Below are 27,136 nucleotides of genomic sequence, written 5' to 3' on the forward strand. Positions count from 1 at the left end.
TGGTATAGCCCCCATATAACGCCCCATATAAAGTACGCGTCATTTTAATATATTTTGAATGTATAACTAGGCGTTTACACACAGACAGTATTGGCAAGACAAATACATTCATACTTTTCTCTATACATATTTAAAAATTTGTAAATGTATTTGTGAAAAAGTTTTGCATTTTTGCTATTGTCTTGCCAATACTGGCATTTGTAAACGCCGGATTAGTTCCACTTGACCACAGAATCTATTGTAACTTTGTTTTTTGTGTTTCCAGAGGCTAAGAAACATTTCTACCATAAAATGTTTATATAGGTCCACGTTTTGATATAGCCCCCATAGGACGATATCTCCCGATTTTCGGTATTTTGAAGGTTTTGACCTCATTATCACACCGAGTTGGCTGAAATTTGGTATTTAGTCTTCGTTTGGGGTATAAAACTTTCCCCCAGAAATCCCCCAGCAGGTATAGGTCCACGCCATCATATAGTCCCCATAGAACGGTACCTTCCGATTTTCGGTGTTTTGAAGGTTGTGGCCACATTAATCCACCGAAATGGCTGAAATTTGTGGTGGAGGGTAAAAAAAGTTTGACCCGACCGAACTTAACGTTTTTCCTACTTGTTTTACTTGTTAATTTTAAAACATTCATTCATTCGTGGTAATAATTTTTGTGCAAAAACGTCGAGAAGTCTTCGCCTTAAGGGGTTATGGCTCATTTCAAAGTACAAGTACAATAGAATATGTTGCAAAAATTTCGAGTCGATCGGACAAAAATAGCTGAGATATGAGCGTTAGAAAGAGATATGATTTGTATGTAACATCAAAGCTTGAAACGCTGTTTTCTCAAAATTGCATTTTGGAATGCGGTGCCCGCTGTAGCTCGAAAACGGATGATCCGATCTTCATGTTTTTGTGGGATTATTATACATAAAGGCTTGAAACTAGGAGAGAGACTTTTATAAAAAAAAAAATTGACTATAAATTTTTAGCTAAAATCGAAATTTTGATTTTGACAGTTCACAATTCATTCTTTAAATGGATATTTTTTAATTTCATTTCACTCATGGTTTAATAAGAAAGGTTAGCCAAAGCTTTATGTCAATTTAAATTTTTTCATTCGAGTATTCCTAAAACTTCAAAACAATATACACAAACTGTGTATGTGTGTGTGGTGTTTGAATAATATGTCAAACAATTTTAAAAACAATCGAATTCAATGATTTTTCAAATTATTTTTGGAACATTTGTATGGAAATAATTCGGCAGGTTATCATTGAAACAAACATTTTACCATATCCACAACTTGATTATGCGGAGAAACATTGGTCCTTCATTCATTTTTCGCGATTTTTATAAAATGCTCAAAATTGGTGTTGTAAACAAACCCACCTGTTGCTTTATTTTGAAGTTTTAGGAATTCAGGAAAAACAAGGGTTCTATAGATTTTTTTCATTTAAATCTACCTCTTTACTTATACCATGATTTCACTTAAGTTCAAGATTGTTGATCCCATGGTTTAATAAGAAAGGTTAGCCAAAGCTTTATGTCAATTTAAATTTTTTCATTCGAGTATTCCTAAAACTTCAAAACAATATACACAAACTGTGTATGTGTGTGTGTGGTGTTTGAATAATATGTCAAACAATTTTAAAAACAATCGAATTCAAAGATTTTTCAGATTATTTTTGGAACATTTGTATGGAAATAATTCGGCAGGTTATCATTGAAACAAACATTTTACCATATCCACAACTTGATTATGCGGAGAAACATTGGTCCTTCATTCATTTTTCGCGATTTTTATAAAATGCTCAAAATTGGTGTTGTAAACAAACCCACCTGTTGCTTTATTTTGAAGTTTTAGGAATTCAGGAAAAACAAGGGTTCTATAGATTTTTTTTTCATTTAAATCTACCTCTTTACTTATACCATGGTTGATCCCACAAAAACATTTGCTGATCGGTTTATTCGTTTTCGAGCTACAGCAAACTGCTTTAGTAAAACAGTATTTCGTGGGCGGCCATTTGTCAGAAAAAGTGCAATATTTTTCAACAAAAAAACTAAAAACCGAAACTAGCTCAGGGTGTGGCCTAACAGATGAAAACAAAATCTTCTAAATAAAATTTGGTAGATTTCTTGTAAAAATTCATGAAAGTTGTCATTTTTGGTGCTCAATAGGTGGCCATAACCTTAATATGTAATCTCGTAAGCCTTAAGGCTAAGGGTAAACAAAAAAACATTTTAACCATGAGTTCCACTTTACACGAGTCCCTAATGCTCATGAACCTTGGGACCAATGCAATAATGTTATACAATAAATAATCTGAAGCATGAAGAGAAAAACTTGTCAATTTCGATTTGTATCGAGGCCATATTACTGAGAATGTAATAACAATAACAACCACTGCATCGTACATGCATTTATGCAATACAATCAAATTCAACAATATAATGTATATTTACTAAATTTATAAGCGTTTTTCCCTTTCAAATAAAAGATTCTATTGTCATTTAATATAGAAAATAATCCTCTTTATTTTTTACCAAGGTTTCAACAAAGTGCAATAATTTTTTTATATTCAGGAATTCATAAGAGTCATCTCCCTCAATGGCTTTGCCTACAATTTTTGATATTTTGTTTATGAATTTGCAATAAACACTTCAGTCGGTGTGTGTGTGAGGTGATAATAAAGTTCTAAGTGCTGTTGCAGCTGGCCTTTGATATTTATTACCTTATATAAAAATTTCAAATAAAAACATTTAGGCATGATGTTATATTCTGTTAATAATACCATTAAAATTAACTTTTGAACAATTGACATGCAGTTTTATTTTTGTATTATTGTTATGATTTTGCAAAGTTCCTGAAGAAATTATTAGGTTGTTTTAAAGTAAATTATTTGTACCTAAGTCCCTATAAATATCTATAAGCATTTGTAAATGAATAACATTTGCTCACCAAAAATAATACATTGCCATCCATCATATCGAATCCCCTTATGAGATGTTTCTTTATTCAATTATCTATAGCCCATAGACAATGTTCAATGCTGGTACTAGGGGGACAAAACACCACACTTAGTCGAAGACCACACACTCAAAGCAATCTAGTCAAAGTGCAAAATCGCCTTACTATTGCGTCAACCTATTTCAACAAAGTGCGACTGAACTCTATTTGCAAAAAGACTACAAAAGGTGTCGACCAAAATTACTTTGAGACGACAAACCACCACCAACCATGACTATGTAGTTAGGCATCATGCCAACCAAATACACATGTCTGTCTCGTCCGTCAGATAAGATACTAACTTTTAGACCTAAAAAAAACCAAAATTTAATTTTACCGCACTTTTGAGAAAATGTTAATGTAATTGAATTGTTATCGAAAAACTACACAAACAAAACAAACAAAAATATCAGCGTCACCGTGACTTTGTTAGACAACAAGTATTTTGTGGCAAAACATACAATTTTAATTGAAAAATAGAAAAGGATGTACATATGTATCTCTTAAAGTGAAATGTGATACAAGTTTTCCAAGCAGTTGACAATTTTTGTTTATTTTTGCGTCTAAAAATAATAGAAATGTTAATTTCACAATGACGTAAAACGTGGTTTAACAATTTGGCAGTTGAACCCATATATATTTTTGTGTAACGTAGTTGTTATTCAGGAATAAGCTTGGGTTAGGTTATGATTCAGGAACAAACGATTAATTATAGCCTACCTATCGACATCTAAGCTCTTCATTTCTTCTTCTTTATTTGCCTATTCGTTCTACGAATTTTTAACGAACGATGCAATTACATGAAATATATTACGCGGGGAACTAGAAAAGTTTCTGGCCTTACAATGAAAACGCAAATATTTACCATCAAAAATAGTTTTATTATTTTCTAAAATATTCTCTTCTACACTTTTGCATACGCTCAAACTAATTGTTGAAGCACTTTTTCCACTTCTAATGAGACATTTCAAAAACAAGTAAAAAAGTGTCAGCCAATCTGAAGTGAAACTTTCACATTCGGACAGATCGAATGTAATTAAGGTCTCTTCAGAATTTTGTGGCCCTTTTTGGACATTTGAACTTGCCGACAAAAATGTGGATTAGGAATTAACTGCACTAAAACACAAATGTTGAACTTTTGTGGGGGAGGTATCATTAGGAGGACCGATATGGGCCATTTTAGAATTTAAACTAAATTTTGACAAAATATTAAGAGATCCAAAGTTTGCACCAAATTGGTTGCCCCATTCAAGTGATATCGTCCTAGCATTTTAGTGACATTTTTAAATATTGGGGAGCAGTACAGGAAGTTGTGGACCGGTATTGCCCCATTAAACTAAGTTTGGATATAATATGACGAAGACCAAATCGATTGAACAGTTCGAGAGTTATCGTGCTCTCCGACTGCCACATATGGTGACATAGGGGTTTTTACACATTTCGGGCTGTTTTCCCAAGAAAAATCAAAGTGATTCGAGAGGAGGTCTTAAAAAGAACTTAATTGAAATTTTGTGTGGGAGGTACCCGAAGGAGTGGACAAATATAGTCCATATTCGAACCTGATCTATATCTGGTAGATATATTAGGATGTGCAAAGTATGGATTACATCGGTCACTCCCTTCAAGAGTTATCGTGCGCACAATTTTTCCGAACATTTTTGAACTTTTGTGGGGGAGGTACCTGAAGGTGTGGACCGATATTGCATATCTTCGAACTTAAACTATGTTTAGACAAAATATTACGAAGGCCAAATTTTGGACCGAATCGGCAGATCCGTTCGAGAGTTATCTTGCGCTCCAACCACTACACACGATGTCATAGTGGCTTTTTGCATCTTTCAGATTATTTTCTCAGGAAGTATGGACTTGCCCCTGATAAAACTTGTACCGTAGTATGGGGGGAGTGGATACAAGTTGCTGCAACAAAGATCAAAGCGATTCGAGAGGAGGTCATAATCTGAACTTATCCGAAATTTTGTGTGGGAGGTACCCGAAGGAGTGGACCGATTGAGTCCATATTGGACCCTCATCTAAGTCTGATAGAAATTTCACGATGTTCAAAGTATGGATCAAATCAGTTACTTCCTTCAAAAGTTATCGTGCGCACACATTTTCCGAACTTTTGTGGGGGAGGTACCGGAAGGAGTGGACCGATACAGCCCATCTTCGAACTTAAACAAAGTTTGGGCAAAATATTACGAAAGCCAAATTTTGGACCTATTCGGTTGATCTATTCGAGAGTTATCGTGCGCACCAGCCAGCCAGACAGACAGACGGACGGACATTGCTCAATCGACTCCAAATTGTCTAAAACACATTTCGTCCAAACATACTTGGGGTCTAAAACCATTATTTCGATGAGGCACGTTTTGCCCGTATGAAAGTGTATATACTAAGGTTATGACTTTTTTACATCTTCATATCCCTGTATCATAGCGTGATGAGTTTTGCCATAAGATTACATAAAATCATAATTATAAGGTGATTCGGTGAAAAAACCTCACGCACAAAATGATTTTAAAATTTGAATTTATCAAAATTATGGACAATTTTTTGAAGTCACTGTAAGCAGATATACAATTGAAAATAAACTTTAGAGTCACTTGAGATAATTAAACTGACATAACATTTATTTCTCACTAATTTTCTTCAATTCTGAGAATCGTAAAAATGTCGTAAACACTTTTATTTAAAGATATAATTTTTTAACAAAAAACAAAAAATTTAAAATTTTTTCAAAGTGGTTTGTGCATGACCTTTTTCAATATTTGAATGAAATAAACGTTATTATAGTTATTAGTAGGCTTATATTTATTCATTCGTGCAACAAAAAATAATTTTTGAAAAAAAAAAATTTTTTCATCTCATACATTTTTTTCAAATAATTATATTTTAAAAATCGATTTGTGCGTGAACTTTTTTTATATTTCAATGGAATAAACGATAGTGTAGTGATTATTAGGCAAAAGTTCATTCATCCCTGCTACAGGAAATCATTTTTGAGAAAAAAATGTCGAAAAGTCATAACCCTAGTATATACCCTCGTTAGCATAAATGCTGAGGGTATAACAAGGGTTTTGAACGCTAGAAAGCATTTTCTGCCGACGAAAATCGTTGACCACGCTTTTTTTCTTGATGTGGAAAAATAAAATGAAGTCATTGGGTTCCAAGTTAGGGCTATACGGCGGATGACCCATTAATTCAAGGTTTTGTCCGGTCAAAAATACGCTGTCATGGTGCGCAATGATTAGTCTTCTCATGTTATATAAACGTGCTATTAGGCCATGTTTATATTATAGCCTTTTGCGGGGTTAACCTTCTTTATGAGGATTTAATGGAATTGACATTTGAAACTCAGTGGGTTTGTTAAATCTGGTTATATATAAACGTACTATTAGTCTAAAAACTGTGAAACTTTCCAAACAAAAATGTCAAATGATGTCTGGCGACACTACCTACGTATTACCTAAGCCAGAAACTTTTCTAGTTCCTTATGTATGCCAGTAGTTGTTCATTTATTATTGTTATCCAAAATTACATTTCACTAAATCTGATCATCGCTCAAACTCTAAATATCTAAAACACACGAAACAAATGATGACCTGGAATGACAAGAATATGACGCAAATTTCTTCAAATGCGAAATGAAGGTGTTAATTGTCATTGGCACTAATTCATCCCAGCAAAAGTGTCATTATCGTTTGTTTGACAAATATTTTGTGTCATGTGTGTTTTCCATGAAAATAAAATAATGAAAAAGATGATGATTTTGTCGTTTTGTGAAAATTAAAATGATTCTCATATTTGACAAAAGAAAATAATAAGCGAAATTGGTGAGAGAAGAGATTACGTGTATTATTAAAATACACAATATTGTTTTCGCTTTTTTGTTGTTTTGTATTGAGAACAGGTGTGTTTCATACCACGAAACATGTGTTGAAAAATATCAATATTTGAGAAGACTATCAAAAGCAATTCAAAACTATTTTTAAACAAATGAAAAAAAACAATTTAAATTAACATTTTTCGTTTAAAATTCTAAACGGCCTGTTGCCTGCATTGGAAATTATACAGTAAAAGCTGGGAATTGTTTATTTATTCTAGTCATGTTTAAATTGCAAATGTTTTAAATTAAATTATACAACAATAAATACGACGATTTCATTAAATCATAATGTTTATTATTATGGTGATATATTTATTGTAAAATCTTATAAGGAATTGACTATGAATATTTTTACAAACCATGTAGTTATTTATAATTACATATCCCTGTATCATATTTCGATGTATTTTATTTTTTAAAGTCACTGTAAGCAAATGTATGTATGTTGACGATTTTTTGTGGAGGAATATCGTGACCACTGAAAACCTCAAGTGTCAAATTACAGCTAGTTCGGTTAAAAATTGTAGCTAAAATCCTCAAAATACCGGTACCGGCTATTCCAAAACATGGAACTAGTTCGGTTAAAAATTGTAGCTAAAATCCTCAAAATACCGGTACCGGCTAATTCCAAAACATGGAACTAAATTGACGATTTTTGCTGGAGAAGTTTCGGGCCCACTGAGAACCTCAAATGTCGAATTACAGTTAGTTCGGTCAAAAATTAGCTGAAATCCCCAAAAAAGCTTAAATCGGGAGGTACCGTTATATGGGGGCTATACCCAAGCGTGGACCTATCTTGGAAATTTGTAGTGGAGAAGTTTTTTGGTTATTGAGAACCCCAAATTTCCCAAATTCCCAATTTCAGTTAAATCGGTAAAAGAAAATATGGGGCCTATACCAAAACGTGGACCTACCACCATTTTTGGTGCAGAAGTTTTTTGACCTCTCGAAACTACAAGTGCCAAATTGGAGCCAATTTGGGCGAAAATGTAGCTAAAATCCCCCAAATACCTTGACTTGGGAGGTACCTGAAATCGGAAAATATCTTGACAATTTTAGTGGAGTAATTTCTTGGCCATTGGGAACCTCAAATGTCAAATTTCAGCTAGTTCGCTCAAAAAATGTAGCTAGTATTCTCAAAATACCTTAAATTGTGTGCCTATGGAAAAATACACTCGGATGCGAATTTTTAGCGTTCTATCTCAATTATTACGGACGCTAGAGTCATCACAACAGACGGACAAACGGACATAGCTAGATCGTCATAGAATTTTATCCTGATCGAGAATATATATACTTTATATGATTAGTTCGATGTTTTACATTTTTTTGCTGGGTTAACCAACTTCATGAGGATTTATTTGAAGTTTGCGGTATAGAATTGACATTTGAAACCCAAACCCACTGGGCTAATGCGGTTAAATGTAACCGGGGTATTAAATAAATAGCGATTCAAGTTGTGCGTGTCCTATCGAAATGAGTCTTAAGAAAATTTCGTAACAGTAAAAATTTTCTACAAGATTGACCTTTATTATATTTTCGTAGATGTTACCATTTTTGAGATATAGAACAACGTCATGTACGGTGCGCCTTACCTAACTTTAAACGATTCTAAAACAGCAATGTTCATATATGAAAAAATCCAAAAACAAGAAAAAATCGTTGGAGGGAGTTTTAAAAAAATCGCGTCAAAGTTCACATTTTTTAGGTTTTTTAGGTTTTCAAGATTTTGCTATCGTCCAATAAAATCCACTGGATATATGACGAGGACTTATTTGACGTATAAGTAATGGAATTGACATTTGAAATCCATGAACATTTCAAAAGATTGTTGACAACATTTCAAAAGATTGTTGGATCTCCGCCAGGGGTGCTCAGAATAGTTGGTGTATTTTAGTAGTGGTTAGACACTCTCCCAATTGCTAAGCAATAGCAAATCAGAAATAAGGAGAGAATACGTGTGGTTTGTTTTTACGCTACCGTAAGGAAGCGAGCACCCATGATCTACACAGCCTACTCTTCCAATTTGTTGATAAGTTTGCAAGAACATTTATGATGTGCAAAGATTGGACCAATTTCAGGACTCCATTTAACAGCCATTTTAGTTGATAGTCATAGGGTCTTTAGGGTAATTATCTGTATTGACTCATATCCGATAAAAATTATACTGTCGTATTATGAGCCGGGAGAACATGCTGTGAAACTGCGCATTTGCGAAAAATGTTAAAATATTGTGTGGGATATTCCCAAAGGACTGCACCATTATAGTCCATATTTGAACATGATTTAAGTGTGAAAGAAATATTATGATACGCAAAGGTTGTCAATCTATTTTTCACCGAGGATTTTTTAAGAGCTTTTGGACTATTATGTCAGGAATCATGAAACCATATGAAAAGGGCCACAAAAAGTATTTTAGGCAGCCCTTAAAAAAACAAAAATGGTGAACTTTTCTAAGGGAGGTTCCCTAAATGTTTTCCAATACTAATAGACCTTCTTGGAACTTGGATGTACGTTTTGAAGAACTTTTACAATATTCAAATTTTCGGACAATTCGGATACTCAATAAATAACAAATTTCAGTCATTTCGGTGGGATATTAACGTCACATCCTTCACAATTATGAAAATCGAGAGGTACCGTTCAATGGGGGCTATATCGAAAAGTGGACTGATGTAGCCCATTTGCAATACCAAACATCCTAGGAGTAATAGAAACTTCTTACCAAATTTCAAAGCTGTATCTTAAAAATTGCGAGTTGTATCTTGATTTCAACAGACGGACGGACATGGATGTATCGACTTAGAATTTTACCCTGATAAAGAATATATCTATGTATATACTTTATTGGGTCTCTCCGGTGAATATTTCGATGTGTTACAAACGAAATGACAAATTTAATTATACCCTCCATTTTATGGTGGAGGGCATAAAAATTAGTAGATTCTTGCAGTTCTGGAACAGACCAATAATTTACTTTCAAAAAAAAAACTATTTTTACAAAAAATAAAAAACAATGCAGAAAATTACTTTAAAATCCTCTATAAAAAAAAGTTTTATGAATTTCTTCTTTTACTTTTACTTTGCTAAAAGAAGACAATAGCTGTGTTCCAGAACTAAAAAGTTTTTACAATTTTTACGACTTTTACACATTTTACTCGAAAAAGCGTTCCCGTACACAAAAAAGTTGTAAAATGTTCAATTCTCTTTAAACAAAAATGGCGCTGAATGACGCTCTCTTTAAAAACTTTTTACACGACAAATTTGGGCGAGTAAAAAAAATAGTAACATGGTTGCCGGCGTCTGATTGGCTGATATGCCGCCTTTGACATTTGTTCCAGTTATTTTGACGTATTTTCCATTTTTCCGTTCCCGAACTATTTCAAAAAAAAATTGTGTGTGAAAACAAATTTTTTGCAGTTCTCTCTTTTACGAGTTTTACCATTAAAAAGTACGGGAACGAAGCTAATATAAATTTTCAATAGAAAGTATTTAATTAATTTTCCCGCCTTTTACTGAGTATCAACCTCGTATTGCCAAAGATGGCAATGTTTGTCTTCGTTATAGAGAACAACATAAAATCTTTTCTGACATTGTCTATCGTTTGATACCTATATGGCTATAAATACCTATTAAGATACAAGAAACATCCATGTATGTGTAGGTGTGTGGATGTGACCTATTTGCTGATAGCCATATTGATGAGAAAATGACAACTGTTTTCTTGATTGTTTATTATTTTTTTTCTCAACTTAGTATTTAGCCAAGAGACAACAGCCGTCGAATGAATTATCTAAATCCATCACCCACTGTTTTTAAATTTGTGTGGTTATGTTACCTGTTAAAGTGCATTTTACCGTGCTGGCGATTTGTTGTCTTAGATGAATGGTGTTTTTAAAATTGTCCAGTTACGAGGGTTAGAAAGTCGAACCCAAAGTATACCAAGTTTAATTACATTTGTTAGAAAACAAACGAGGTAATGATGGGTAACGAAGGTAAGGTGAGAGAGAAAAAAAAACTAACAAAAACGTGTATCAATGACATTTCCATGCCTTCGTTTACATTTAGAACTGTCACAGGCGGCACATATTTGGAACATTTATAGTACAGTTTCATGAATACATTTGCATTGTAATTTACGTCAGCTTCAGCACTGTTGTTATTATTCCATTCTACAATATTAAAATTACTTTTTAATTATTTTTTGGGGAGAGTCATTTACTATTCATGACATGCAATTGCCAGTGTTAAATTTCCAAAAAAAAGTATTCAAACCGAGTCAGCTGTTTGGCATCAGTTTTATCTTTCATTGTGACATTTGCCTGGTGATACCGGTGTTTGAAGAGGGTAATTTTTTTTAAGAGAACCACAATGTAATAAATTTTGAAGTTTAGAAGAGAATTGTTTAAAATTTATCTACTCTCAAAGAGAGAAGAATTGAGGTCCTACATTAAATCAAACAATTGCATTGCATCATAACTTTTATTCATTGCTATATTTTAGAACAGAGTGAGGCAGAGAACATTTTTGGGTCTCTCTTGTGCTCTCAATGAGCGTAAATTTGTTGTTGTTCACAACGTGTTAGCATCTACACAGGCTGTGAGCGATAACAAATTTACGCTCACTTAGAGCAAATGGGCTCTCTTGTGAGTCACAATGCCTCCTCCTGTTTTAGAACATGAAAATAGTGGTTTCGAGGTTAAAGAAGACAGGATTTATTTCTAATTTATGTAATTTTAATTTGTTTAAAAATTACTATTGGTTTTTTCAAATTTAGAATTTAGAACTTAAGGCCTGCGTACATAAGCTGCTTTGCCTGATTGCCTTGCTTTGCTGCTTCAATAAAAAATAAAAGAACAAAGAAGGCCGACCCAATTTCCAACTGATGGCAACCCAGTTCGAAATTTCGTCTTTATTCTATTATTTTTATTACGTCAGAAATGAAGCAGGTAAGCAAGGCAATCAGGCAAAGCAGCTTATGTACGCAGGCCTTTAGACTACAATTTTTTTAGCCAAAGGAAGAACGCTATTGCTTTTTGTGAAAATCGGTTCAGATTTGGATATAGCACCCATATATACATATTTTCGGCCGATTTTGCGTATTTGCTGCTCCAAACACGCTATATAAGTCCGATTTCAATGATATTTGGAATGTGTGACTGAATTTGGTCTAAAAATAAATGTGCCAAATTATATCGAAATCGGTTCAGATTTGGATATAGCTCCCATAAATATGTTCGCCCGATTTCACGTATGTGCTGCACCAATCACGCTATATACGTCCGATTTTAATGAAATTTGGAATGTTTGACTGAATTTGGTCTAGAAATAAGTGTGCCAAATTATATAGAAATCGGTTCGGATTTGGATATAGCTCCCATATATATTTTCGGCCGATTTCACGTATTTTCTGTACCAAACACGCTATATATTTCCGATTTCGATGAAATTTGGAATGTGTGACTGAATTCAGTCTAGAAATAAATGTGCCAAATTATATCGAAATCGGTTCAGATTTGGATATAGCATCCATATATACATATTTTCGGCCGATTTTGAGTATTTGCTGCTCCAAACACGCCATATAAGTCCGATTTCAATGATATTTGGAATGTGTGACTGAATTCGGTCTGGAAATAAATGTGCCAAATTATATCAAAATCGGTTTAGATCTGGATATAGCTCCGGCTATAGGTCCGGCCGAACTAAACACACTTTTACTTGTTTTAATATGATATGAATTTCATAAATAACCAAGGAGTATTTTTTATCTTAATTAAAACAATACTTTTTTGACAGAAAATTATTTAAATTTTTTTATTTTATTTATTTATTTATTTTTTTTGTTTTTTAACTTTCTTTGTTGTCAATTTAGGTCTAATCTAGCAACTAATTTTTAACACAGTTGCAGTTGACCAATCGAACTAAAATTTTGCACACTTTTCAAATTTGGATGACAACACATGAATATGAAACCAAAACCAATATGGATACATGTTTTCATATAACCTTGCAATTGGAGTTGCAAATACAGAAACTTAAACTTCCCCAGCAAAAATGTGGACATGGGTTCAGGTTTTGGTATAGCCCCCATATGACGATACCACCCGATTTCAGGAATTTTAAAGTTTTTATGGTTATTATGGGGTCAAAATTTGCTTATAGCGTTTTATTTATAAATGCGCTAAAAACTAGAAAATAATTTTTTGCTTAGCCTCAATAAGTACAGTGACTGTCACTGAAAATGATGCAACATGAAATAAAAAATGTAATCTTGGATAACATCGAAACGAGTTGAGATAAAAAAATTGAAAATATAATTTTGTAAGCTGAAACGATGTCTTTAAGATGGCACAGAAAAATATTTCATTTACAGTACTGTTACACTAAAATTTTACCGGAAAACAAAAAATGGGCATTTTTAATTTGAGCATTGAAAAATTATGCCCCCCAATAATGGATTAATAATTTCCAAATTGTTGGTTTTTTATACCATTTTAGTTATCATTTTAGTTATTGGTTGCCTATCGTTTTCAGTAGTTTTGTCATAGATTCCACAGAAAAATTATGTTCCTGACGTAATTTTGGCATGATCGTAATTAGTGTCCCTTTGTAGGCAATTTGGCTAGAATTTTCTAGTTTTTTAATACATTTCCCAACAAATGACTATGAAAAATCATTAACGGTAGTAGTAACTTCCTATGGTTATTTCACATTATTTTGACTACACAGGCATAAGTAATCAAAAAATAAAATTTAAGCTAATTTCACAGAACTGGTACTATCTGATGTTTTGTGTTATATTTGTCTTCTTTTGTATTTACTGATCTGTCAATTCATTGTTGTATCCTTAAGTTTTCTGGTGTGTACCTTTTAGTACGGTTACATTAGTTTTTTTCCGGGTTAACCCACTTCATGAGGATTTCTTTGACGTTTGCGCTATGGAATTGGCATTGGCCCAAACCCACTGGTTTAATCCGGTATATTTTTTACAAAATGTTTACATGTTATTTGTATGGATATTTTTCTGCTCACGATCATGTTCCATATGTAAATCGTAATGGTATATCACATTTACTTAATTTGTAGCCACATTTTCATTCTTTCATCCCAATGTGCACAAGTCGATTTGAAAGAGACGCACCTTCATCAAGGGTTTGCCACGCACACATACTTTGTATGTATGTATGTGCATATGTCTAACAAACATCATTTGTCTGAAACAAAGCTATGAACTTGACCACATTTTGCTTTTATTTTTTTATTTATTTTTTATATAAATAAAACTTACTTTGCTTTTTTCATCAACAATTAACTTATTTATGCAATAACAATTTTGCACGTTGCCAACGTATTACGTCCAAAGGAAAATGTCTCTTCTTTTCACCAGAAATAATGGCTGTTATTTTTAGGAGCACCAAATTTTAGTTGAACGCGTATTTTTCCTTAATTTTGTTCTGTTCTTACGACACTCGTTTTTTTTTTTACACAACAAGAATACAACATACGAATAGAAACTCTTGCGTTGACTATTTATAATTATTTTCAATACAAAACTACTAAAACAATTTCAGTAATGTTGACTGACGGTTTCTTTTCTTTTTTCGTTGATAGGCGAAATTTTTAATTTCCGACCAAATGAAATGATTGCAAATTTATTTCGATTTGTTTCAGAGGAAAATAAGCGAAAGAGGTTGGTTGGATTTTTTAGATCAGAAGAAACACATGTCCAAAATGAAACCGAAAAAAATTAACTCAATATTCCGAAAACCGTGTCGTATAGCGCACGAAGGAGCTACGCGTTACAGAAACCGTCATAAACTGTGAAGAAAATGCTGCGTTACGAGTGTTAATATAACATTGCCCGTCGCATGGCAATGATTCGATGAAAAAGAGAGGAAGAGCAAAAAAAGAGAAACGAAACATACCACAATCGAACAGATGCGCAAAGAGATTAATATCACAAGGAGTACTCTCTTTGGTAAGGTGTTGTCAATTTAGCGTTTATTTTAGCTTCGTTCCCGTACTTTTTAATAGTAAAACTCGTAAAATAGAGAACTGGAAAAAATTGTTCTCTCACAAAAGTTTTTTGTGTACGGGAACGCTTTTTCGGGTAAAATGTGTAAAAGTGGTAAAAATTGTAAAAACTTTTTCGTTCTGGAACAAAGCTTTTATTGTCTGCAGGGAAAAGAAACATGAATTGAATTACAGCCAGGTTTTGTAAAAAAATATTTTTCAAACGTATCGTTCGTACTTAAACGAATCCGTTTAAAATTTGGTTTTTATAACTGCTAAACCTAAATAACGACTGGACGTACACAAATATTTTACCAACCTACCAAAACAACGCTCTCTGAGCGTCCGTATTACCCAAATACGTTGAGTCCCAAATCACATTTAAAACACAAAATCCGCGACCGAAACTTACTTAAATGTTTCATTCGTAAAACAAATAATTTTCCTTTGCAATGAATTGTATTTCATGCTTTGTTGGGCTTTTGTTTTTAAAATACAAAACACACACACATACAGACAGTAACGTTCTATCAAAGTTAAACTTTTTCAACTTACAAAAAGTATACGCTCGACGTATTTCGGTAGTTCTCATAAGAATACATGTATTCTACTTTTTTCACCACACACGCCCTGGGTATACGTTCGTATATAGGTATGGGCCTAAGGGAACACAACGTACATTTATGATGTCCAACCAGTATGTAAGTTGGATCCGTAAAATTACAATATACATTTTGTCAAATAAATCTTTGTGTAGGAAACCTTATATAGATAAAAATCCTCCTAGAAAATAACTGGTGAGCAAAATAGGACAGAGAAAATTTAAGAGAGAATTAATATTTAATTTTTCTTGTTGTTTCATTACATATTTAGAATTTTTTAAGCACTAATGTTACCTAAAATCGTGCTACAAATGAATTATTACAAACGCCCAAGTGTTGTTGAATTAATTAAATTAAGAGTATTTTACAGAAACCACCAGTGGATGGCCGTGCACACGGCTGGCAAAGACACAAAAATATATATGAGCATCGGTTCATTCATGGTTGTTAGATATGACGATTTCCCGTCAAACGTGGCGAATTTTCAATGCGTTTGGCTATTTAATTTTCACTTGCGACATGGCGATTTTTTGTCGGTCTCAGGTTTTAATTTTTTAGATATGTACATTTGGCGTTTGGGATCCCCAGTGGTGAAATGCAAAATTGTAGCTAATTCGGTCAAAATATGTAGCTAAAAAAACTTCAAACTTTCTTGATCACTAGGATCCCTAAATGCTAAATTATGGCTAAACGGTCAGAAAATGTGAAAAAACTTCAATACTTATACCCACAGCCTTTTGCTACATGCATTATGTATTGTCTTTATAGTTTCATAGTAATTTCCATAAATTGTTTCATATTTGCATAAAAAATATGGAATAAATAAAGATTTTATTCATTTTTGAGGGGTGTACGAATATGAACTGTGCATATTGTATGTGTAATAAATTCATATTTTGGCTTATTTTTGTTTTATTTTTATCTAGGACAGGTACCTTTACTGCAGCAGCTTGTACACTGTTGTCATCACTGGATTCTTGAATGTTACACAGTTATTCAAAACCTCGATAGTTAATTGGAGAATATCTTCTTCTGGATTATCTAGGCCAGGCGTATGGGGTTGTAGCTGCACCCCTTCCACTGAAGATTTCATTGCGATTATCTTGTATATCTTCTTCTATGGGGGATAATATCTGTTCTTTATTGGAACCACCACCCGTTCTTTTCTTGTGTTTTAAATTCTGTGCAGCCTCTTCTCTTACATACTTTGTTTGGTCAGCCCAAATCTAAAATTAAAAAGTAACATAAGTTAATGTCTAAAGAACACCAATAGGTTCGTTTTAACTTCTTCCATTCTACAATGTTCTTGATTGGTAGTCTCATGGAGTTTAGCTCATTTTCATCTTTGGTGCAAAAGCGTGAAACTGTCTCCTTATTGCTTTTGAAAATCCCCAAGCGTTGTCTGGATTTGATTCCATCAGGAAGACCAGACGCTGCATTTGCGTCTTTTTTGTAGTTTTAGACCTACATATGAAACGGGAATGTAATGTTTATTAGCTGTTTTAAGTATAAAGTCTTACATTATCTGGAAAACTCCCTACAGTTTCAAAAGTGAATCTTTATGGAGGTGAATACAAATCCAAGTATTTGTGATATATACTTTTTCACTTTTCTGTTTTGTTCGTCTTTTACACGGCAGTTAAAAAAGTTACAAAGTTGTAATTTTAGTAGGAAAAGAAAATGGGAAAAAATTTTCAAGGAATTGTTATTTGTGATTGGACTGACTAATTTCATATACAAATATCAGATAATCGATGGAAATTTAAATTCTGTCCATCATTTATCCAGCGTTTATTTTCCCGCGTACTGCGTAACACTGTTTGCAGTGGTATTTTACATTTCGAGAGCATAAAAGAGAATGCACTCTGCTAAAAATAAAGGGAAGTATATTATTTTTTTAAAGAGCTGTTATGATGCTCTCTTGCTGCAAGAACAAAAAAGAGGGGTGTTTGGTGACGTTATTAGTTTGCTTGCCTACCAAACAACAAAAACAAATGTTCATGATGATGTTGTTTATGGATTTTTGTTTGTCGTTTTTGCATTTGTATTAAGCCGGTGGTTTTTTTAGTAGGTATTTTTTTCTCTGACACTGTCCCAAAAACCAATAGGAATATTTATAACCCTGTAGGAAAAATAAAATACAATGGGCGGCTAAAGAATCGTTTTGGCGCCATTTAATTAAAAGTTGAGGTGTTGTTCATTGATGGGAAATTTAGTGACTTATTAATTTTCCATAAAACACGTGCTTTTTACATTACCTCTGGTTTCTCTTTTTGCATCTGAGAGTCCAGTCCTTTTTAAGGGTATTTCTGGCCATGTCTGGTATTCTCGTGTCTTTTTGAAGTATTTCCACCACCAAACTATTCTGTTCTAAGACGGTTTCGTTTATTTTTTCTCCCCTTCCGTTTTGAAGACACACCACAGGCAGCTATAGCTGATGCAAGTTTTATAACAGAATGTCATCATCAATTTCTTAACAGAAACTCTTTTTGTTTCTTTGCTTTTTTCTTGTTGTCTCACATGCGTTTTGTTTAAAACGTTTGTGAGAAATGTTTGTGCACAGTGTTTGCTTCTTCTTAGCAGTATACTATTTCTATTTCAGATTGGTGGCCGCTTTATAGTTGTCGGTATTTTTTGTTTCAAATCTAAACTTTATGGAAAGGAAAAGCACATGTCTCGTTGTTGATGAGAAGATGATTCTATTAACTTAAATTTGTCTAGACGGCGCAATCAATACCCTACGAAAGGTATTCAAGGTTAATAAGAATCTTAACACTGTGGCTATAAGTATACTACCTACTATAACAAAATAGGAAAAAAACTAAAATAAGTTTAAGAATTTTGTCAGCTATGTTAATGAACATAAATTTTAATTAAGGCATAATAATTTGTTATGCCAGAAAGTAAAAGCAAGTTTCTTAGGATTTGCCTTCGCTGTTATAACCCACATAGAACCGAGAATTTTTATGTGAAAGTAGGTACAGTCAAACAAAAAAATCTACATACACCCTATAAATCTCGAGTTTTAAGGATAATGAAACATTTTTATGAAAATCCAAGTACATAGTTTTATTTCATATCCGTAATGAACAAAATAAAATATAACAAAAATATATTCCATAATACGAATAACGGTAAATTCTATAAAAATTAAAAAATTAATAGGGAAAAAGTGTACATACACCCCAATGAAATATAAAGATTACCGTAAAATTTAATGAAAAAGCAATACCAATTTTATATTTTATTGCTTTATCGAACGTTTTTGGTTGTCCATGACATCTTTTTGACAAAATAGAAACATATTTGTGGATTAATTGCCTTTATTTAAGGCCAGACTTCGCGTATACCTCGTTAAAGCGGACCCTTGCAGATTTCTTTGAGTTTGTTACTTTATAAAATCCCAGAAAATACAGTGGGGCCAATAATTTTGAGATCCTAGAGCGCTTTGAAGTTGTTCTTGTGGATAATATATGCTCCTGAGCTTCGCTAAATATACAAATTCCTGAGTTTTCTCATAAAGTTGTACTGACAAATATGAACGGTCACACTATCAAGCAAGCGATATTTGAGCAAAGCTGTCATTCAAAACTGGCAATGTGTACCCAGCTTTACCTTGCTGTATTATTGCAAACTCGATAACCATAGGGAAAACTATTATCTTGTGAAAGCTGTTTTTATAGCGGTATTTAAGTAAGATTGGGTTAGATTAATTGCTGTGGGTTGTATATCTTATGTTGTCAGACCCTCTGACAAAACTATCAGTGAAAATTAAATTAATATAAAATAATAATAAAAATGGAAACCAAACCTAGTTTTGGACCATGTTGACGATTTTCCAAATTTTGTTGACGATTTGACTATTTTTTCCACGATTTCTGATCAAAAACTGTCGGCAACGCTGATTATGATCGTTAGGGTCACTTAAAGCGCTATAAATGTCGGATAATTTTACATTGCTGATTCAAAGGATGCTCGAGGATTGTACCAGACCTTATTACAAGGTAATTCCAGGCTTCTGCATGTAATTTGCCCCTTGGAATGCTGTGAAACCTATAAACTTTTTGAGAAAAGTCAGGAATTCGTACATTTTGCGAAGTTCAGGAGCATATAATAATTACAAGGACAACTTCAAAGCGCTCTTGGATCTCAAAATTATCAGTCCCACTATATTTTCTGGGGTTTTATAAAGTAACAAACTCAAAAACTCAAAGAAATCTGCAAGGGTCCACCTTAACAAGTTATACGCGAAGTCTGACCTTAAATAACGGCAATTAATCCACAAGTATGTCCATATTTTATCTAAAAGGTATCATGGACAACCAAAGACATTCGATAAAGCAATAAAATGTAAAATTTGTATTGCATATTCCAAAAATTTTATGGTAATATCTATGTATATTTCATTGGGCTGTATGTACACTTATTATACCCTCCACCATATGGAGGGTATAATTAAATTTGTCATTCCGTTTGTAACACATCGAAATATTCGTCGGAGACCCTATAAAGTATATATATTATTGATCAGCATAAAATTCTATGTCGATTTGACCATGTCCGTCCGCCTGTCTGTCTGTTGAAATCAAGATACAGCTCGCAATTTTAAAGATAGAGAGTCAAAATTTGCTATAGAAGTTGTTATTACTTGCAGGATGGTTGGTATTGAAAATGGGATATATCGGTCCACGTTTTGATATAGCCCCCATAGAACGGTACCTCCCGATTTTCGGTATTTTTAAGGTTTTAGCTTCATTATCCTACCAAAATGGCTGAAATTTGGTACGTAGTCTTCTTTAGGGGTATAAAACTTTCCCTCAGAATTTTGTCGGTATCGGTCCACACCTTCATATAGCCCCATAGAACGGTACCTCCCGATTTTCGGTATTTTTAAGGTTTTAGCTTCATTATCCTACCAAAATGGCTGAAATTTGGCACGTAGTCTTCTTTAGGGGTATACAACTTTCCCCCAGAATTTTGTCGGTATCGGTCCACACCTTCATATAGCCCCCATAGAACGGTACCTCCCGATTTTCGGTATTTTGAAGGTTTTAGCTTCATTATCACACCGAAATGGCTGAAATTTGGTACTTAGTCTACGGTGGTGGTATAAAACTTTCCCCCAGAACTTTGTCGGTATCGGTCCACACCTTCATATAGCCCCCATAGAACGATACCTCCCGATTTTCGGTATTTTGAACGTTGTGGCCTCAATATTCCACCGAAATGGCTGACATTTGGTATTTAGACTTCGTTGGGGGTACACAAACTTTCCCTTTAAATTTGTCGGTATTGATCCACGCCTTCATATAGCCCCCATGGAAAGGTACCTCCCGATTTTTCGTATTTTGAAGGTTTTGTTTCAATATTCCACCAAAATGGCTGAAATTTGGTATTTAGTCTTCAATGTGATATAAAACTGTTCGTCAGAAATATGTCTGTACAGGTCCACGCTTTCATATTGCCCCATTTCTGACTAAAATTCCTCGGTACAGGTCCACGTTTCGATATAGCCCCCATAGAACGGATTTTCGTAATACTGAAGATTGTAACGTCAATATCCAACCGAAATGGCTGAAATTCGTTATTTCGTCTTCCAAGAGTTATAAAATATTCCACGTCTTCCTATATCCCCATAGAAGCTTACTTCTTGATTTTCGGTATTTTTAGTTTTAGCCACATTCTCTTACCGAAATACAGGAAATTTGGTATTTAGTCTTCTTTGAGCCTAAAAACTTTCCGTCAGAAATTTGTCGGTATAGATCGACGTTTTGAAATAGCCCCCATAGAATGGTGACTCACATTGTTTTACCGAAATTGCTGAAATTTAGTATTAAGTCTTCTTCATACACGAAAGGAAACTAATTATTCCATTTTACTTCAATACAAGTTGTGGTGGAGGGTATAACAAGTTCGGCCCGAATAAACGTTTAACTCAGGGCTGAGCATGCCTGTGTGCTAGCACATAAGCAAGTTGTAGGGATTTTCTCTTTGTTTATTGAAACCTTCAAAAATATCAATGTTTATGTTTTTTATATATTTTTTATAATTTGTTTCATGGATTATTTTAGACAAGATGTATGTTACAAATAAATTAAAAAAGGAATAGAACATCAAGAAAAATTAATACTAATTCTCCCTTAAATACTATCTTTCATTATTTTGCTCAGCATTGGTTTAATTGTTTATGGTTCGCAAAAGCTAAGAGTACGTTTTCACAATTAGCCTGTGTGCTAGCCAACGAGATCAGCTATGATCCAATGCAAGAAACTTTACTGCATCAGATTTTAAGAAAATTGTTTCGAAATATCTAATTTCATATTTTTGTTAAATAAATTCTTAATCAAAGTCCATATCTACATTAGGCAATTTTCCTTGCGGCAATTGCTAGTTTGTAGGAAAGAGAGCTGAGGCATATGGTAAACTAACCCTTTGCCTCTGAACACTCTCTTGTATGAACACCCCTAATGTAGATATGGACAAACCAAACAAAGTTTATTTTTAATTAATATGGGAGGGTGTAAATTAAATGAAAAAAATGTTTGCCGCAACTCTTGCAGATAAATGGTCTTAAAATATAGCTTAAATCCTCAAAATACCCAAAATGGAGTTATATGGGGCCTATATCAAAACCTAGACCTACGTTCACAATTTTTGGTGTAGAAGATGTATAACCACCGAGAACTTCCAGTGTAAAAACTCAGCTTATTTGGTATGAAAATGTGGCCAAAATCCTCAAAATACCGAATATTGCGAGGTACCGTTATATGGGGACAATATCAAAACGTAGAACAAGACCACAATTTTTGGTGGAGAATGTTTGTGTCCACTAGGAACCCCAAATACCAAATTACCCCTAATTTGGTCGGAAAATGTGACTTAAATCCCACAATATACTGAAGGGGCCAATACCCAAACGTTTACCTATGCCCACCTGACCAAAATTTTGAATGTTCATGTTAGCGAAAATGTCTTATTTAGCAATGATTTAAACCTTATTTCAGATTTATATTACTGATAAAATAATTTTCATTACTTTTTTTTAATTAAAATATATATCTCTTGTTTTTAGAATCTTTTTGACAATATATCAGAGTTAATATATGTGCAAAACAATGAATATATTAATAATCGCACATATTTTTGGTGTATCATTTATAAAATAACTCACCCCCAGTTTATGTATTTCGAAACGAAAATGTGTGCGCATGAAAGACACCCAAACTTTAGTTTTTGAAATATTATTTCATTTGCTTTTGCTTCAAAACAAAAATCAAATTTGAAAAGCACACTCAAATTTGGTAGTTTTTCTTGCGTATTCGTTTTCTTATCGACATACATAAACAGGCCCTCAGTGAATGTTATGTAATTCAGTGATATCACTTTGGTAAGACCAAAAGAAAGACACTACAATCGGAAAACCTTAGAAATATCTTAACATTTAATTTTTTACATGGAATGTTCAGATCCTTTCCTTTGTTTCCTACTTCACAAAATTTTAAAATCACGGATTCAATTTTCCACTCCGATTTTATTGAGTAATTTATGGAAAGAGTTTAGTAGAGAATTTTACGCAGAGTGAACGTTTGTATATCATGGCGTTATCCACTAGTATTTTTTAAATAAAAAAACGCCGAGATACGTGAAACCAATTGTAGTTATTTCCCTGAATATATTTTGGTGCCCAATCTTGATAGAGAACTAATGCTGAGCAATAGTGCCTCTATCCATGATGAAATTCTAGCACCCAATGGCGGGTATGTAAATGACAAATTCTGTCGCCCAATCGTCCATCTGTCAATAGACTAATTTTGGCTTCAAATCGTCGGACTTCTCTTAAAGAAAATCTGGTTTCCTATCGTGCATCTTCTCATAAATTGATCAGGAACAAGGAAAACTCTGACAACCCGTATTGAATTCTTTTAAAACGAAAGTCTGGCGCCCCATCCAAGGTATATACATGTATGCATTCTTTTATAAAAATCCATAAACACAATTTCTCCCAATCTACATTTTGTATACTCTCAGCCTTTAGCCAAAATGTGCCTCATCGAAATAATGGTTTAAGGACCAAAGTGTGTTTGGATTAAATCTCTTTCAGAAAACTTGGAGTCGACTAAGCTATGTCCGTTCGTTTGGGTGGCTGCCTGGAGAGCACGGCAGCTCTCGAACAGATCAACCGATTCGGTCCAAAATTTTTCCTTCGTGATAATAATTGTTCCACAAACATCCCTGACGGAACAGGGGAGACTTCTATCATATCAATGAGTGCACCCCGATTCATATTAGCTCAATGATATGGGACCTACTGTTTATCGCCGAGTCCGAACAGCGTGTCTTACGACACCACTTTATAGAGAAGTTTTATATGGCTGAAATACTCAGGAAATGTCGTCAACATCACTGAGGGGTATTTTGCCACCGTTGAAAATTTTGATGTTGCCTGGCCGGGGAATCGAACCCACGATCTTCTGCGTGCAAGGCGGGTGTGCATACCATTGCACCACGGTGGCCTTCGTGATATCTTGTAAAATTTTGGGCCATTTCGATCCACACTATCGGTAACCTTCCACAGAGTATTTCAAAAATTTTTGGAGATGTGCAGTTTAATTAGTAATTATACCAGTATAAGCCTATGACCTCAGTAGTCATGGCTTCCCTTCCTTTATGCTAATGATTTAGTTATAAGTAAAAAATATGAAATAAATAAATTAATAAATAAAAATAGATCTCTGGAAACACTTTGCTTTTTTGCAACAAGTGTTCTCGGGATCCCTATTACTACAGTTCAAGTTTTTACAGAGGCAAGTACACACTTCCAGAGAAAATGGCCCGAAAGTTGTAAAGAACACCTAAGGCAATCATGTGTAGTGGCTGATGCGCACGACAACTTTAGAAACGAATACTGCATTGGTCCAAACTTTGTATATCGCAATATTTCTGAGAGCCTTATATAAAGTTCGAAGATGGTGCTTTTCGGTCTACCCCTTCTGGTATTTCCCCCATAATTTCAAGAATTTTATCTAAAGTGGTATGGTCTATTTTACTTGAACGGAGCAGCAGATTTGGCCAAAACTTTGTAAGTCCATATTTCCTGACATAATGATCCAAAATCTGAGAATTATACTGTGACGAACTAAAATATCTTTTAAAAGGAATGACTCCCAAAATAAGATCTACTTCCAAAATGAACCATGTCGGTCCGGTCCATTTCTTCAGGTACCTCCTCCGCAACAATTGTGATCAATGATACAAATCCATATTTGGTTGGCAAGTTCATATGTCATATGGCTACACTAATGGGAGTTGAACCAAGTAACCTTTTGTAAAAATCTTCCAAATAAAGTTCTCAACAATTCTTTAGAACATTCTGAAACTCTAAAATGCTTACTTCGTGTTGTTTCAGCGGTATTTTGCATCATATCTTTTACAACACGTATTTCAAATACAGTTCACACCAACAGTTTATTCTCGCATTTCGGATTTCACTACATTATTGACTTTTTTGTTAAATCGTCTTTAAAAAGTGTAGTGAAAACAATGGGATAGAGGCATTCTACCACAATGACATTTTCTGAAGAGTTGTGTATTACATTCCAGGGAATATTTATCCAAACGAAAATATTCAGAAACAAGTAAGAACGGCGTTAAGTTCGGCCGGGCCGAACTTGTTATACCCTCCACCACAAGTTGAATTGAAGTAAAATGGAATAATTAGTTTCCTTTCGTGTATGAAGAAGACTTAATACTAAATTTCAGCAATTTCGATAAAACACCATTCTATGGGGGCTATTTCCAAACGTCGATCTATACCGACAAATTTCTGACGGAAATTTTTTAGGCTCAAAGAAGACTAAATACCAAATTTCCTATATTTCGGTAAGAGAATGTGGCTATTCTGGGGGAAAGTTTTATACCATCAACGTAGACTAAGTACCAAATTTCAGCTACTTTGGTAGGATAATGAAGCTAAAACCTTAAAAATACCGAAAATCAGGAGGTACCGTTCTATGGGGGCTATATGAAGGTGTAGACCGATACCGACAAATATCTGGGGGAAAGTTTTATACCCCTAAAGAAGACTACGTACCAAATTTCAGCCATTTTGGTAGGATAATGAAGCTAAAAACTTAAAAATTCCGAAAATCGGGAGGTACCGTTCTATGGGGGCTATATCAAAACGTGGACCGATATATTCCATTTTCAATACCAACCATCCTGCAAGTAATAAAAACTTCTGTACCAAATTTTGACTCTGTATCTTTAAAATTGCGAGCTGTATCTTGATTTCAACAGACAGACGGACGGACTGACGGACGGACGGACAGACGGACATGGTCAAATCGACATAGAATTTTATGCTGATCAATAATATATATACTTTATAGGGTCTCCGACGAATATTTCGATGTGTTACAAACGGAATGACAAATTTAATTATACCCTCTATATGGTGGAGGGTATAAAAATTAACGGTTTTAGAGATACGGAATGTATAAAAATTGTGGCATTTTTGCATATATTTTTAAATTTGAGGCAATAAATGTAGTTTTTCGAGTTCATTATTTCTCCAAATATTTTGTTCTTGTCCTTATCTACAAATTTGCTTCAGAGGTCAGAAGAAGATTCGCATTGGTTTCAGAGATATAGCCCCGAATTTCCTTGAAAATTCAATATTTAACCATGTTTAAATGGGGCTACAAAATCCGAGCTGGATCTGACACAACAAAACCCAACTAGGGTTTCTTGTCGTTTGGGTCTGTACTTTCAAAAAATCCTCAGTTCGAATTGTTTGCACAAGATTACCTTAAAAATGTTGCACGGTGTAATCTCAACGGACGACACTGCGTTTGATACAGTTGACATAGTAGGTTGATATAGTTTTTTTTTATTGTTGTTGCAAATTTCAAGCATAATAAAGAATTTGTAGTTGTTATGATGTTCAAAATAGTTCATTACAAAAACGTGTTATAGAAAATATACAAAAAATTAAAACCACAAAGATTAAGCAACGATTTTATCTTTTATTGTTGAATAGCTCTTATAAAAAATTTCAAAAACAAAAGATCGCAAGTATTTTTTTCTGGAAGTCGTTTACAAGCCAAAGTATTGGACGTAATATGCAAAAGCGGTCAACAAATACAAATAAACGTATTATTCCGATGTCAGTAACACTTAGAGTCAGCCTAAAATTACGATTGAACGCTTAAAAACGCATTAAATCTTAACACCAAATATGCTCAAAAAGTCTAACTTGTTAATTATTTTTATATTTTCAAATATGTTGGACAATACGTATGTATACCAATGTAGTAAAATAATTCTCTGTAATACTTCCTCCAAATACTTTACATATTTCTTGAACAATTTAAAACAGTTTAAAATTTTACTCAAAAATTAAAAAAATGTGTAACATAAGCTAATATCCTATGAGAACGAAAAAAATTTCGGGGGGGGGGGCTGGGGGGCCCTGGCTACGTCGGTGGTTCGACGTTAACGTTTTTAGCCACATTTTCAGACCACATTGGCTCTAATTTGGCAATTAGGGTTCCTAGATATCAAACAAGTTATCCACCAAAAATTAGGAACATATTTTCGTGTTTTGGTATAGTTCCACATAACCACCCGATTTGA

The 27,136-nt window shown here is 33.8% G+C and overlaps 1 protein-coding gene across 1 annotated transcript in view; it reads right to left on the reverse strand.

Moving 5' to 3' along the window:
• Positions 1–14,730, reverse strand: part of path (solute carrier family 36 member pathetic) — an 85,298-nt gene extending 70,568 nt beyond the window's left edge. The window contains exon 1 of the mRNA XM_073983992.1: positions 14,176–14,730. The gene's annotated coding sequence lies outside the window, so the exon portion shown is untranslated. The remainder of the gene's footprint in view (positions 1–14,175) is intronic.
• Positions 14,731–27,136: the final 12,406 nt, after the last annotated feature.

This window comes from Musca autumnalis, unplaced genomic scaffold, assembly GCF_047663935.1.
Source record: "Musca autumnalis isolate F117 unplaced genomic scaffold, ASM4766393v1 scaffold_4, whole genome shotgun sequence".
NCBI lineage: Eukaryota > Metazoa > Arthropoda > Insecta > Diptera > Muscidae > Musca > Musca autumnalis.